Here is a 13,669-nt window from a genome sequence, read left to right as displayed (position 1 = left end):
GAGAGAGAGAGGGAGGGAGGGAGAGACATTTTTGGCTTCATGCAAGGAAAGCAGCAGAAGCAGCAGAAATCTTTCTTTCTCTCTCCCAAACTCCGCCAGAAATGAGTCTTTGTGAGACTTGTCACGCCGGCACAGCCTCTTGGAGCAGGATGCCTTGCAGGGTCCCAAAGACTCATTTCTGGTGGAGTATGAGGGAGAGAAAGAAAGACTTTTGCTGCTTTCCTTGCGTGAAGCCAAAAGAAGAGGGAGAAAGAAGCGGAAATAAGCAGCCTGGTGGCCAGGCCAGGCGCATGGGATAAGTGAGGCAAGTTCCCCCGCTTCTCCCTTTCCCCCCTCCCCTCACTACTTCATGTTGTTCACAGTGCAAGTGACACAAGCCTTGTGTTCCCATGCAGCTTGGATTAATTGCTTTGGGGGGGGTGCTTTGGGGGGACATTTCTCTGCCGGCCACCAAAATTTTCTTGTGGACCATCAGTGGTCCCCAGCCCACTGGTTGGTGACCAGTGCTCTAGAGTGAACCATATTATACTGCTGTTTCATGAACTGCACTGGCTGCCATTTGCTTCCAGATGCAATTCAAGGTGTTGGTTATCACCTTTAAAGCCCTACATGAAGAACTGTTTCAATGGGACTGGCCTGCCCCACCCATGCCAGCAGGGGAGGCATGGTAGCTAATTTAAGATGTATGGGTGAGAAGGGAGTCATTTCTTGTTATTGCTAAATAATAGGAGTCAGAAATCCTTGCTCTAGTGCAGATGGCCCGGAGGCTTAGTAATAAATCCAGATCATTTTTTTCTCCTGTCCACGATGACAATATTTAATATGTCTGAAATATCAAACTTGTACCAGGAAGGGAACAATAGGTGAAAGCAATCTATCCAAAACAGCATTTATATGCTGACAGTTTAACTGGTTTTTTTTTCACCCAAGTAAGGCCTTGAAGATTATTACATGTATTTGTATATTTGAAATATATAGTGCAGTGGACCAGCTGAGTCTGTGGGATGGAAAGCACTTCTCTCTCAAAAACTCTCTGACTCTGACCCCTGTTTTGGGATAGCAGCTTGGTAGTTCTCATTGTTGATGGTTCTCAGATTGGCACTCACCTGGAATCTTGCTCGTAAACTAGATTTAGAGTTGCACTCGCTATTGCCTCATACCTACCCTGCGAAGGAATTGATGGGTAAGTATAGATTGAAGATAGCCGCAAATAGACTAGGGGTGTCAAACTCAAGGCCCGCGAGATGGAGCCAGCCTGCAGGATGCTTAGATCTGTCCCAGGGGGCCACCCTGGAAACAACAAAGGACCAGCCCGTGGTGCCTCTGCCAGCGAATATGGACTCAGGGAGGCTGCACAAGGCGCACCCCCGGGCTCTGTTTTTGGCCATGACGGCCTCCTGCAGTCCTCTGCCAATGAAAACAGAGGGCTGTAGGAGGCTGTTGTGGTTGAAAATGGAGCCACAATGAGTGATGTCAAGCTTGCCATGCCCACCTTGGTCATGGCCCTGGCCACTGCCTCCAGGCACCAGAGATCAGTCATAACCCTGATGTGGTCCTCAATGAAATCGAGTTTGACACTCCTGAGATAGACCAATACAAACACTCCCATTGGAGGTGTGCATCCTGCATGCTGATTGGTCGATTAAACTTACTGTTCTATGCTATGCTGTTGGAATGCTCCCCAGCCAGAATGTTAAAATCCGTGGACATGTAAATTCAACAGCTATGCAACTGTCTTTGAACGACAGATGCATATGTTCCTTTACATGCGGTGCCAGAGATGTCTGCTCAACCCTTAAGAGACATAGGACCCTCACAACCTGTACTGCCTTACTGACAGTTTTGAAAAGCAAAAATGCAAAAAAGCAAGGCAATTTTAACAATCAAATTTCTTGGCTGGTTATGTAATTCAAGTTAACATTATAGATTAGAATAACTTTCTAAATAAAACAAAATGTTTCCTATACAGTGAGATAAAGAGGTAAGTGTTATATGCTAAATTCATAATTTTTACAAATAAATAAAAATTATAGAAGCATTATAGAAGCATAACTAAACAATTAGCACTATTCTCCAGATGAGCTGTTCAGAGCATCCATTGTTTGGGGTGATGCTTCTGTCGCTCGTTTGATAGACTGGGCTTTAATTGAGAGGACGCTCCTCCTCCTCCTCCACGGGACTCCTCCCTAGCGTCCCCAGTTTTTGCTCAGCCTTCGTGGATATAGGCAGCTTAATTTCCTTTCCCTTGGCCGGAACAGCAAAGGCTTCAAAAGGAGACAACAAAAAGGTTTGCTTTTAAACTCTAAACAACTCATTTAAGGCTTTTAGTTTCATTGAGTCAAGCAGCTCCCTATATACTATATAGGGTATATAACTCAAGCCAAGGGAGCTCACCGTAGCTTCAGATAATGATCTCTCACCACCAGGACGATCAGAGGTGATAACGCCTCAGCCGCATGTCTAAAAATTCACATTTCTTAGCCCGTACCATTACAATATTTTCAAGCCGAGCTGCTATGATTGCCGCCGCCCATGCCCGACAGGAGAGGCTCCATTTTAAAAGGGTCCGAGGCTTTTTTCTCTCCCCTGGGAGCACCGTCTGGGGTGGGGGCATCAGCGCCCATCTGCCCCACCACACCTTTTTATTCAAGGGGAAACTCTGCAGTATCGACTCCCCACAAGGCGTGGAAGTGCTGCTGAGCCGATTTACCTCATTACATGCCTAAAGAGATAACGGCTGGTGCCATTGCAGACTCACTAACCATGCGGTAGTGAACTGCATTTTATTTCTGGAACTGTGAGAGGCTTTTCTTTCCCCAAGCAGGGGTCTCCTTCCTGGAACCTGAGGGAAATCACCCTAATACGTATGTGCGTGTATCTATATGCGTGTATATATGTATATATGTGTACATATATGTATGTGTGTGTGTATATGTGTATGTATATAGATATTCAGATATAATTATTCTATTTTGGACCCTTATTCATTGAGGAGGAAACTGTTGGCTTATGCCCTCACAGAATTAAACAGCAGCACCACAGCGAGCACCAAGGCCCGTGTCCGCCTGTGCAGGAAGCTGTCGCAGGCCTACATCTTATTTCAACAATTCCTCCTTTCTAGGCCTATGAGGTGTTCCAAATTTGGCTAATTCGGAAATAATAATATTAATAACAAAAAAATAATAACGATAATAATAATAGGAATAGGAATAAGAATTCAATATTCTTACATAAGATTATACAAAACTGGGGAGCATTGTTTTAGGGTTCCCTGGCCATTGCTGGTTCAGGCCCCTGGGCGTGCCAACCGCCCAACATTTCAGCCTCATTAACAGTAAAATTTAATAAGCGGTCACAATGGCAAGCGGCAGCAGCTCAAGAGCCAAGTCAAATTCTCAAAACAAATTGAAGCATTCTAAGTGTACCTCCTAAGCAGCAGAAAAATACGCTAACATGAGCCATAAGGTACTAGAAAAACACATGAAGAAGTTCATGTGGGAGGATGAAGATAATTCTCAAACCTCATCTCCTCCACGCCTACTTCGGCTCCAATCCCCCTCTGCAACCACCCCTGGATCTGTCTGTGTAATCCAAACGCAGCGCAGCTGCACAAGATCAGGTAGCCCATCTAGATCAGTACAAGTGACTCAAAGTGACTCTCTGGCCACATTGCTCCAACAGCAGCCAGATTCTGTCAAGATGATGACTTACCGGAAAAGATCCCCACAAAGATGAGACTGTGGATGGAATTAGCAATACACCAATGTATCTCTGCGAGGGTGCAGCATACTGCTCTGGCCAACAACAGAGCATTCCTTCTGATTGAAATTCCCTATAACTCCGGTCACTAAGTAGGACAGAGCATCCTTACCCTCAGGTATCTCTCCACAGGAGATTCTGTAGTTTCAGACATACTCCCGCAAGGTATATAGAAGAAGCAAGGGCTATTGATCGGGTGGAGCCAGAGGACTCAGAGTTCTCCTGCTCAAATTCTCAAATTCTAGTTAGATTCGCATCGGCTCACAATAAGAATTCCATGGCATTATCTGTTGAGAGGCCACTTCCCCTCACAAGGATCTCTCCGTGAGGGTCCAGGGGACATTTATGCCGATTATGAAACTCTTTCTGAGGTTGACTATTGGGCTTCCCTTTTAAAGTTGGCAGCCCTCACAGAATTCTAGCAGCACAGTAACAACGAGCGCCAAGGCCTGTGTCTGCTTGGGCAGGAAGCTGTTGAGGGCCAGTGATTGCAGGATCACCCAATTGCAATACAGGTCCTGAAAGGTGTTCTCTATTTGGCTTCACAATTTGATTCCATATTCAGTCATCTAATTATGAGTTTGGTAACAGCACAACAATTTATGTTAGTAGCTGTGCACAGATATAACAAAAATATTATCAATAATAACAATATTAATGATATCAATATTATTATGAATAATAACATAATAAATTGAATTTACCCCCCAAAAAGGGGAGGGAGAGCAAATATCAAGAGGATTCCCTGCCTCTGTTTACATCAGTCCTCTGAACCAGTCAACAGTCAATTAATATCTCATACACATATAGATATATAGATATAGATATCTCACCTTGTGGGCTTTAGGTCAGAATCTTCAAGGGCAACCAAAAATACCCCCAGAGGACAATAAACCAACTTAAAGTAGGTCAAAACGTCCTAGAGAGACCTCTAAGGCAACAAAGGATGCCAAAAGACACCAAAATGTGTTAGATAAGCATATCTTTAAAAACAAACAAAAAAATGTATGAGGGAGGTTGAACAGAAGTCTCAGTCCTCTTCCCCAGCCAGGCTGGCCCCAGATCCAGAGTGCTCGCTTCAGCAGCACATATACTAAAATTGGAATGATACAGAGAAGATTAGCATGGCCCTTGCGCAAGGATGACACGCAAATTTGTGAACTGTTCCATATTTCACCTTGCCTCGATCCCTGGATCTCTCAACCCCATCCAGGAGAGCCTCAGAGGGACCAGTTCAACCCAGGCCTTGCAGCACTACTTGCCTGACAGACAGTTGTGGGACCATGCCAGAATTCCTCCTCCCAGAGGATATCCCTGACAAATTGAAGGCCTGGAGGGACATGGCAACTTGAAGAGGCATCGCAGCTGGGATACAGTAGAAGTTGATGGCTAGGCAGCCTCCACAATCTGACCTCGATTCTCACTTGATTTAGTTGCTATGCAGGATAGACCTTCATTACAAGCAGTTACCTCCTTCAGGGGAGGATTATATAATCCTGTTACACATTCACATGATGCACAGGATGAGGGAGAACTAGAGACCAGATCGAACAGGTTGAGGAAGGGTCTACTCACGATAGGCGGATCCCCTAAATAAGGGGGGCATGTCAGACATTGAAGGCATTAAGCCAAACCACCAACCTTCAGATCTGTTTCGCCCTCAGACTTTTTTCAAGTCTCTGTTGTTTCAAACAAAAAACAAAAAAAACACCCTACTGCCTGTCTTGATACGTTACTGTAAGGGGCGTCAGACAATTTAATCTTCTCCCAACCAATAATGTAAGAGGAAGTCATAACTGTCCCACAGAGGTTCTTGGACCTCGTCCAGAAACAAGGGGTCTCTTCAGTGGCGTATACTCCTCTTACAAGATATGATAGAAAACTTTTAATTTGGTTTTCTGATTCTGCTAAATTTCTCATCACCACGATAGTAGATAAAACAATAATGGCAATTATCATCCTCCTCTGCAATTCCAACGGAAGCAGAAGAGGCTCTCAAGTCAAAGGATATATAGGGTCGAGTTGTCTCCATGTAGGGCATGTCGATCTGATGTGAGGGCCATAAGAGCGGAGTTGGCCGCATCCCCCTTTTTTTACTAGATCGTCTCTCAGGTTGCTCCGCCATCTGAGGGAGATTATCTCAAATTCCAATATCAGGGCACACAAGGACGCCACAAAACTCTATTAAATTATCTGCTCGAGCCAGGGCATCTCAGGTTATTCTTCGCCTACTGCTATAGCTCAGACATTGGCAAGCAGATATCACACAACTAATGGAAGCTTGCTTCCTGCCCAATATATGGAGATAATTTGATTGGTGGTGCCCCTGACTTATCTCTGATAGAGACTAGAAGCAGAAAATAAGTTCCTCTCTTTTCATGGACCCCAAAATAGTCCTTCCTAGCTTTTTGGAGGTGTTCTGTACAAGTCAATTAACATACTCGTAGCCCCGCGTCGCGATTGGTTAAGGCGCGCGACGACCGGATTGGTCGAGCGAGCCGCACTGATTGGTCCGCTGCGAATCCCCCGCGATTGGTGGAAACTAATCGCGGGAGATTCGAAGCGGTGTCATTGGCCGCGACCGCCGCGGCTCGAGAATAAAAAGCCGCAGTTTTTCCCTTCAAGCCTAAGCTGTATTCAGGAGCCAATAAAGAGCTGAAACCAAGTCACTGTCTCCGAGCTTCCTTTCTCGACGGACACGACACTGGCGACGAGGGTGGGATCCAAAGAATAACCACCGAGCACGTGTCCCGAGGAAGACAAAGGACCGACGAGATGGCCAGCATGACCCCACCCGCACCCTTCAACCCCGCTACCGAGGACTGGGAATCGTACACGGATAGATTCCTGATGTTCCTCGAAAGTAGCAATTTGAAGGATGCGAACGGGCAGAAGAAAAGGGCCGTCTTCTCACACACTGCGGGCCCGCAGTGTTTAAGATGGCCAAAGCCCTCGCGAAGCCAGAGGACGTGAAGGCGATGGACTGGGCCGATCTCGAGCCACTCCTTCGGAACCACTACGCCCCCGCTGTGCCCATTCTCATCCGGCGGGATGAGTTCTATCGGCGAAACCAGCGGCAAGACGAGAGCATTAGCGACTTTATAGCCGCCTTGCGAGACCTAGGGGGGATGTGCGAGTTCAGGGACCTGGACGATGTCCTCCGAGACCGCGTGGTCCTAGGCCTCAGGGATCAGGCACTAAAAAGTCGACTGATGGCGAAAGGCAACATCGACCTCGGGGACGCCCTGGCCGAAGCTTCCGCAGCCGAAGCCACCCGGAAGTCAGCAGCCAGACTTCGGAGGGCAGACAACGGGGACCACACTGAAACCCCCGAGACAAGCCAACGAGAAACCACCACACACCACGGGGACCTGGACTCCGCCTCCGATACCATGGACGAGGAGGAAGACGTCCACCGACTACAAACAGGACGGGACCGGCGAGATCAACGGGGTCGTAAGTCGGGGAACCAGTGCGCCGGGTGCGGGGGAAACCACTTTCGATCCGAGTGCCGTTTTATCGACGCGATCTGCCGGCAGTGCAACAAGAAGGGCCACATCGCCCGAGTCTGCCGACTCAAAAAGACACACAGCCCCCGCCGGCGAGAACCAAGCAACCGGGGACGAGACGACACCCCCCCGAGAATCAGAGATCGCCAAGCCGACTATCGCTGGAACCGAGACAACCGAGGACGACGGAGCGGGGAAGGCCGACAGAGAGAAGAAACCCACCAGACGGTCACCATCGGCCATGCCGAAACCACGGATGCCCGGAAGGTCTACGTGGAGGTGAGCATAGAGGGCGAACCATGCCGGATGGAGGTAGACTCCGGATCCTACCTCTCCATGGTCGCCTGGAAAGAACTCAAGCGCCTGGTGCCAAACATCCAGAAAAGAGGACTGGAGAACCAGAAACTGATCATCAAGGACTATCAGGGAACCGCATCCCGTCATTGGGACCGGACAGTTCGTGGTGACTTTCAAAAACCGCACCGCGAAACTTCCCCTGACTATCGTGGACCGGAACCGACCCAGCCTTTTAGGACTCCAATGGTTCGCGCCACTCGGGATCGAGGTCACGGGAGTAAACCACACCACAGAGGCCGACTGGGAGCAGCAGCTGGCGAGGGACTTCCAAGAAGTATTCGACGGCACCCTAGGCAAGTACAAAGGGCCCCCTATCTCTTTTAGCCTAGACCCAAATGTCGCCCCCATACGCCTAAAACCCAGACGGGTGCCTTTTGCACTCCGGAAGAAAATAGACGAGCAGATTGACAAACTCGTCAAACAGGGGTTTTGCAGCCAATCGACCACGCCCGGTGGGAGACCCCTATAGTCACCCCAGTCAAACCAGATGGGTCAGTAAGGATCTGCGGGGACTATAAGGCCACCCTCAATTGCGCCCCTGCAACAAAGCGCCTACCCCGTCCCAGTAGTGCAACACCTATTACACTCGCTGGGGGGCAAGGTCTTTGCGGCTCGACCTGGCGCAAGCCTATCAGCAACTGCCGGTCGATGAAGAAACCGCCGAGGCGCAAACAATAGTCACCCACCGGGAGCGTTTCGTTGTAACCGACTCCAGTTTGGAGTCAGCGTAGCCCCAGGAATCTTCCAGAGCCTCATGGAGAGACTGCTGCGAGGAATCAAGGGGTGGTTCCCTATTTTGACGATGTATTGGTGTCAGCAGCCAACCAGGAGGAACTAGAGGGTCGCCTAAGGGAGGTGCTAGAAAAATTCAAAGGGGCCGGGCTAAAGGTGAAGAAAGAGAAATGCCAGCTATACACAGAGCAAGTCGAGTTTCTGGGGTACCTCCTAGACCGACATGGCATCCACCCAACCGGAAGCAAGGTCAAAGCCATAAAGGAAGCCCCCACACCCAAGAACAAAACAGAGCTGCAGGCATTTCTGGGACTGCTAAATTTTTACAATGTGTTCTTGCCCAAAAAGGCGATGGGCGGAGCCTTTGCATAAGGCTCCTGGACAGGACGGCCAAATGGACCTGGGGAAACGGGAGGACACCGCATTCAAGAATACCAAAGACCTGCTCACCTCGGATGCCGTTCTCATTCAGTATAATGAGACCCTACCCATCGCCGTCACATGCGACGCCTCACCATTTGGCGTCGGCGCTGTCCTCAGCCATACACTCCCAGACGGAAAAGAAGCACCCATCGCTTTCTTTTCAAGAACACTCAGCAAACCCGAAAGAAACTACAGCCAATTAGATAAGGAGGCACTGGCCATCGTCGCAGCAGTAAAAAGTTCCACGAGTACCTCTACGGCCGCCGATTCACCCTCATCACGGACCACAAGCCGCTGCTAGGCATCCTGGCGGGAACAAGGCCACCCGAACATCCTATCCCCCAGGATGACAAGGTGGTCTGAGTTCCTCGCCGCCACGACTACCGGCTCACACACAGACCGGGTAAGGCGATCTCCCATGCAGGCGCGTTGAGCCGCTCGCCGCTTCCCGACCTGAGCGACGATCCAGCTCCCACGACGACCACCCTCAGCATAGAGACATTGCCGGACCTACCCATAACCGCGTCAGACATTGCCCGAGAGACTAATAAAGACAAGCGTCTGGCGCGGGTATTACATTGGGTAGCAAAGGGATGGCCAGAGAAAGACAGCGATGATGCATTCAGGACATTCGAAACCGGCAAACAGAACTGTCACTACAGAAAGGTTGTTTGTTATGGGGGGACAGGGTGGTCATACCGGAAAAACTGCAAGGGAAGGTATTACAATTATTACACGAAGGGCACCCGGGGATTGTGAGGACTAAAGCTTTAGCCAGAAGCTATGCTTGGTGGCCAGGTATGGACAAGGAGATCGAGGCCTGGGTAGCCAAGTGCTCGCGCTGCCAAGAAACCAGACCAAATCCCCCGCAGCACCAATTTTAGAATGGGAACGCCCAGGGGACCATGGTCGAGACTCCATATAGACTTTGCCGGGCCCACAAAAGGGAACACATTCCTCATCACGGTGGATGCTTACTCCAACTGGCTGGAGGTAAGCAACATGAAGACCACCACAACAGATGCGGTAACCAAGGTCTTAAACAAACTCTTCGCAACCCACGGTCTCCCGGATGTCATCGTGTCAGACAACGGACCCCAGTTCACCTCGCTGGAATTCGAAAGATTCCTAGCGGAACGAGGCATACGACACGCACTGACAGCGACGGCGCATCCGGCCAATGGTAGGGCAGAACGGATGGTTCAATTTACAAAAAGAACCCTCCAAAAGATCGAACACGGGACATACAAGAAAAAATAAATAAAATGCTCCTAATACAACATATCACCCCTAACACAACGACTAACAAAAGCCCGGCAGAATTACTAATGGGGAGAAAACTAAGGTCACCACTCGACAGACTACACCCCACATACAACCCGGAAAAACCCCGGACTCATCTAGCAAGCACCGGGTTTTTGCACCAGGCGACGCAGTCTATGCAAAAAACCTTACCGGAGACCCAATATGGGTACCGGCAACTATAACCCAACTGACAGGACCCCACTCCTACCGGCTACAGACAACCGACGGACAAACATGGAAACGCCACATCGATCAAATAAGATCAAGAACAAAAAACACAACCGACACGCAACCAAACACAGACGACACCGATAACACAAACCAAGAGGGGAGGGAAGACACAGAGGATCAAATAGGAAATAACCAGCAATACTCACCAGTCAACAGCCAGCCCGAAGTCTCACCAGGAAGGAACAGCCAGGCCAGCTCAACCAGCCCGGAAAGACCAGGCAGGAGCGGCGAAAGTCGCAGCTCGACCAACCCGGGTAGACCAGGAGGGAGCTGCAACAAGAGGCCCAGCGACACCTTCCAGGGGGTTCCATCGACAGGGCCAAGAGAAACAGAAGTCCCGAACCGAACCGGCCGGGAACCAAACAACAACTAAGCTGCGCAAGTCAAGTAGACAAGTACGAAGCCCCGCCTACCTACGGGACTACGTTACGTAGGACCGAACCAAGAGGGGAGGGGTGTTCTGTACAAGTCAATTAACATACTCGTAGCCCGTCGCGATTGGTTAAGGCGCGCGACGACCGGATTGGTCGAGCGAGCCGCACTGATTGGTCGCTGCGAATCCCCGCGATTGGTGGAAACTAATCGCGGGAGATTCAAGCGGTGTCATTGGTCACGCGACCGCCGCGGCTCGAGAATAAAAAGCCGCAGTTTTTCCCTTCAAGCCTAAGCTGTATTCAGGAGCCAATAAAGAGCTGAAACCAAGTCACTGTCTCCGAGCTTCCTTTCTCGACGGACACGACAGGAGGGTTCCTTCGTTCCCTCTACCAGGGACTTTTTCCCTCCAGACTCCAGGGACCGTCTGGACTGATCTGGAGATAGATACTGAAGGGGAGGGCAGAGCAAGAGAATCTCTTCAGGAACATGAAATAGAGGTCTCCGAGGCATAACATAGGCCTCACGACTGTGCCTTTATTGGTGGAAGGCTCAAGCCTTTCACGGACAGATGGGATGCTTCTACCTCTTTTTCCTGGGTTAGAGATATCAGAAGATTAGGCCTGGCTATAGAATTTCCATCCTCTCCCCGGAACCTTTGCATTACTTGCCCTCTCTCTGGGGATCCCATTAAAGGGAGCGTGATGGAGACAGCTATTGTTCATTTATTGGAGATCCAGGCAACTGACCTGTGGCACCAGATCAGCAGGGGCAATTTTAGTTTTAAAATGTCCATAGTTCATAGGAGGCTTAAGATGAGTATACTGAACTCCATACTTCTGACCTTCAGAAGGGGCAATTTTCTACCCTCCATTAACTTAATGGAGGCCCATCCCCACATTCCAATTAGATCCTCACATAGCAAACCTCTTAGTTTTTGTTATAATACTCAACGTTTTGAATACATTGCACTGTCATCTGCCCAAGGTTCTTACGAAGGCTCTGATGGCTCTGGCTGTCCATCTCAGGGGAACACCTGTTAGATGGCAGGGTTATTTATATGACATTTCATTATTATCTTGTTCATATAAACAGGCAAAGGGGAGGCCTTAGCATCGGTCATCACTAGGAGACACTTGCAGTCCATCTCTCATCACCCACGCATATGCAAGTTTCTTGCACGGGGCTACAATCTTACGGCCTCCTCTAGTGCATTGATATCACACGTGGGACCTCAACAAGGTCCTTACCGCACTCAAGAAAACTTCCTTTGAGCGCATGTAGACCATGCATCTCCATTCCTAACGTACAAGGTGGTTCTCTTGGTTGCCATTACATCGGCCAGTTACATCTTGGATCTAGTAGCCTTGTCAGTTAGACAGGAGCTCTGTATTTTTCACACAGACAAAGTGGTCCTTAGTCCAGAGCCATCTTTCACCCAAAGATAAATTTTGGTTTCCACAGACCATAGGAACTGATACTCCCGCACATTTGTCTGAAACCGACATAAAATCTGGCACGACAATGCCACAATCTAGATGTAAGGTGAGCTTTCTGCATATATTTCAACCGCACAATGTGTATTAGGAAACAAAGGTTCTCTTCATTTATTTTCAATCACCCACCATTGGGTGCAAGACCTCTTCCTTAATCACCAGTAAGTGGCTAAGAGCACAATTCCCAAGTCCTATGAGACATAATCTCTTCCTGTACCCAGGGGCATCACTGCTCATTCGACCTGGAGCGCTGCGATGTTGACAACATGGGCCAAAAGCGCCAATAGAGAAAATTTACAAGGCGACAACATGGGCCTCACCATCGCCTTTTATTTAGAAACTATTAGAATGATGTCTTCGCCTCTACGGAGGCTGCCTTTGACAGGAGAGTGTTACAAAGGGTCCATAGGGACCAAGAAAAAGGGGAATCCGAACCAGACGGAAGCCCTCCCGTAGGACACGCCAAGCTTTGGTATGTCCCAAACAAAGGATGCTCTGAACAGCTCATCTGGAGAAGGGGCATTGGTACTTACCTGACACGCCCTTTCTCTGTGAGCTGTGAAGAGCATCCATCCCCACCCTTATTCGTCTGGTGGGATGCTATTCCGGCCAAGTATTAGAAAGGGTGAAGGAGAAGAAATATTTCATCACTTCGACTTTGCCAAAACTGGGGACGCTAGAGTCCCATGGAGGAGGAGGAGCGTCCTCTCAAGTCCAGCCTATCAAACGAGCGACAGCAGCAGCATCCCAAACAATGGATGCTCTTCACAGCTCACAGAGAAAGGGCGTGTTAGGTAAGTAACAACGCCCCTTTCCTGGTTCAACATTTTACTTAATACTACAGAATAGTACACTTTTGAACTAGATATTTATTAGGCTTCATTTACCTGGATTCTTTCAGGATCTTGAAAATTCCCCAACTTTAATCTGAAAATTATTTTAGTTTTTTTTCTGGCCTCATTTCACAGCTGGAGCTCTGCCCCTATTCATATGTGTGTGTGTGTGTGTGTGTGTGTGTGTGTGTGTGTGTGTGTATGTATGTATACGTGTGGTATTCAGCTTTGTGCGGGTATTTTCCCACGTCATTATAGTTGTGCTTTTAAAGTTGTATCAACGTTTCGGCAGAATCTCATCTGCCATCATCAGGCTTCTGTATAGTGTTCGTCTGTGAGTCAGACTTTCACAGCCGTTTCTGTTTTAAATTTGGTGCTAGCCTACTACTGTGCCAGAATGATTTTTTTCTTCATCCTGATTGGTTGGGAGTCTTGGTCTGTGTTTATTGGTCTTGGAGTTTGCTGTGTTCTGCTTGATTGGTGTTTCTAATATTTTCCGTCTGTTTTGTAGCTTTTTTTGTCTTGATTGGCTGGCAACATTGTGTTTCCTGTATTGGAGGCTTTTAGTGTGGCTTGGCTCCAAGTGAACGGACGGCTATCATTTATTAGGAAGCTAGGTTTCATCTGGGTGCCTGGTTGGGGTGTGTTTGAG

The 13,669-nt window shown here is 48.7% G+C and overlaps 1 protein-coding gene and 1 non-coding gene across 5 annotated transcripts in view; both read left to right on the top strand.

Annotated features, from left to right (window-relative positions):
• MYO3B (myosin IIIB) overlaps window positions 1–13,669 on the top strand; it is a 289,387-nt gene that overhangs the window by 229,498 nt on the left and 46,220 nt on the right. The gene's annotated exons all lie outside the window — the stretch shown is intronic.
• Window positions 4,829–4,935, top strand: LOC113418723 (U6 spliceosomal RNA). The gene has a single exon (XR_003371797.1). It is a non-coding gene; the product is annotated as a U6 spliceosomal RNA (small nuclear RNA).

Source organism: Notechis scutatus, chromosome 1 (assembly GCF_049901735.1).
Source record: "Notechis scutatus isolate UNSWTSFEM ecotype Mainland chromosome 1, rNotScu1.2, whole genome shotgun sequence".
Classification (NCBI taxonomy): Eukaryota; Metazoa; Chordata; class Lepidosauria; order Squamata; family Elapidae; genus Notechis; species Notechis scutatus.
The sequence above is the reverse complement of the archived record's forward strand: the minus strand, read 5'-3'. Positions and strand labels throughout refer to the sequence as shown.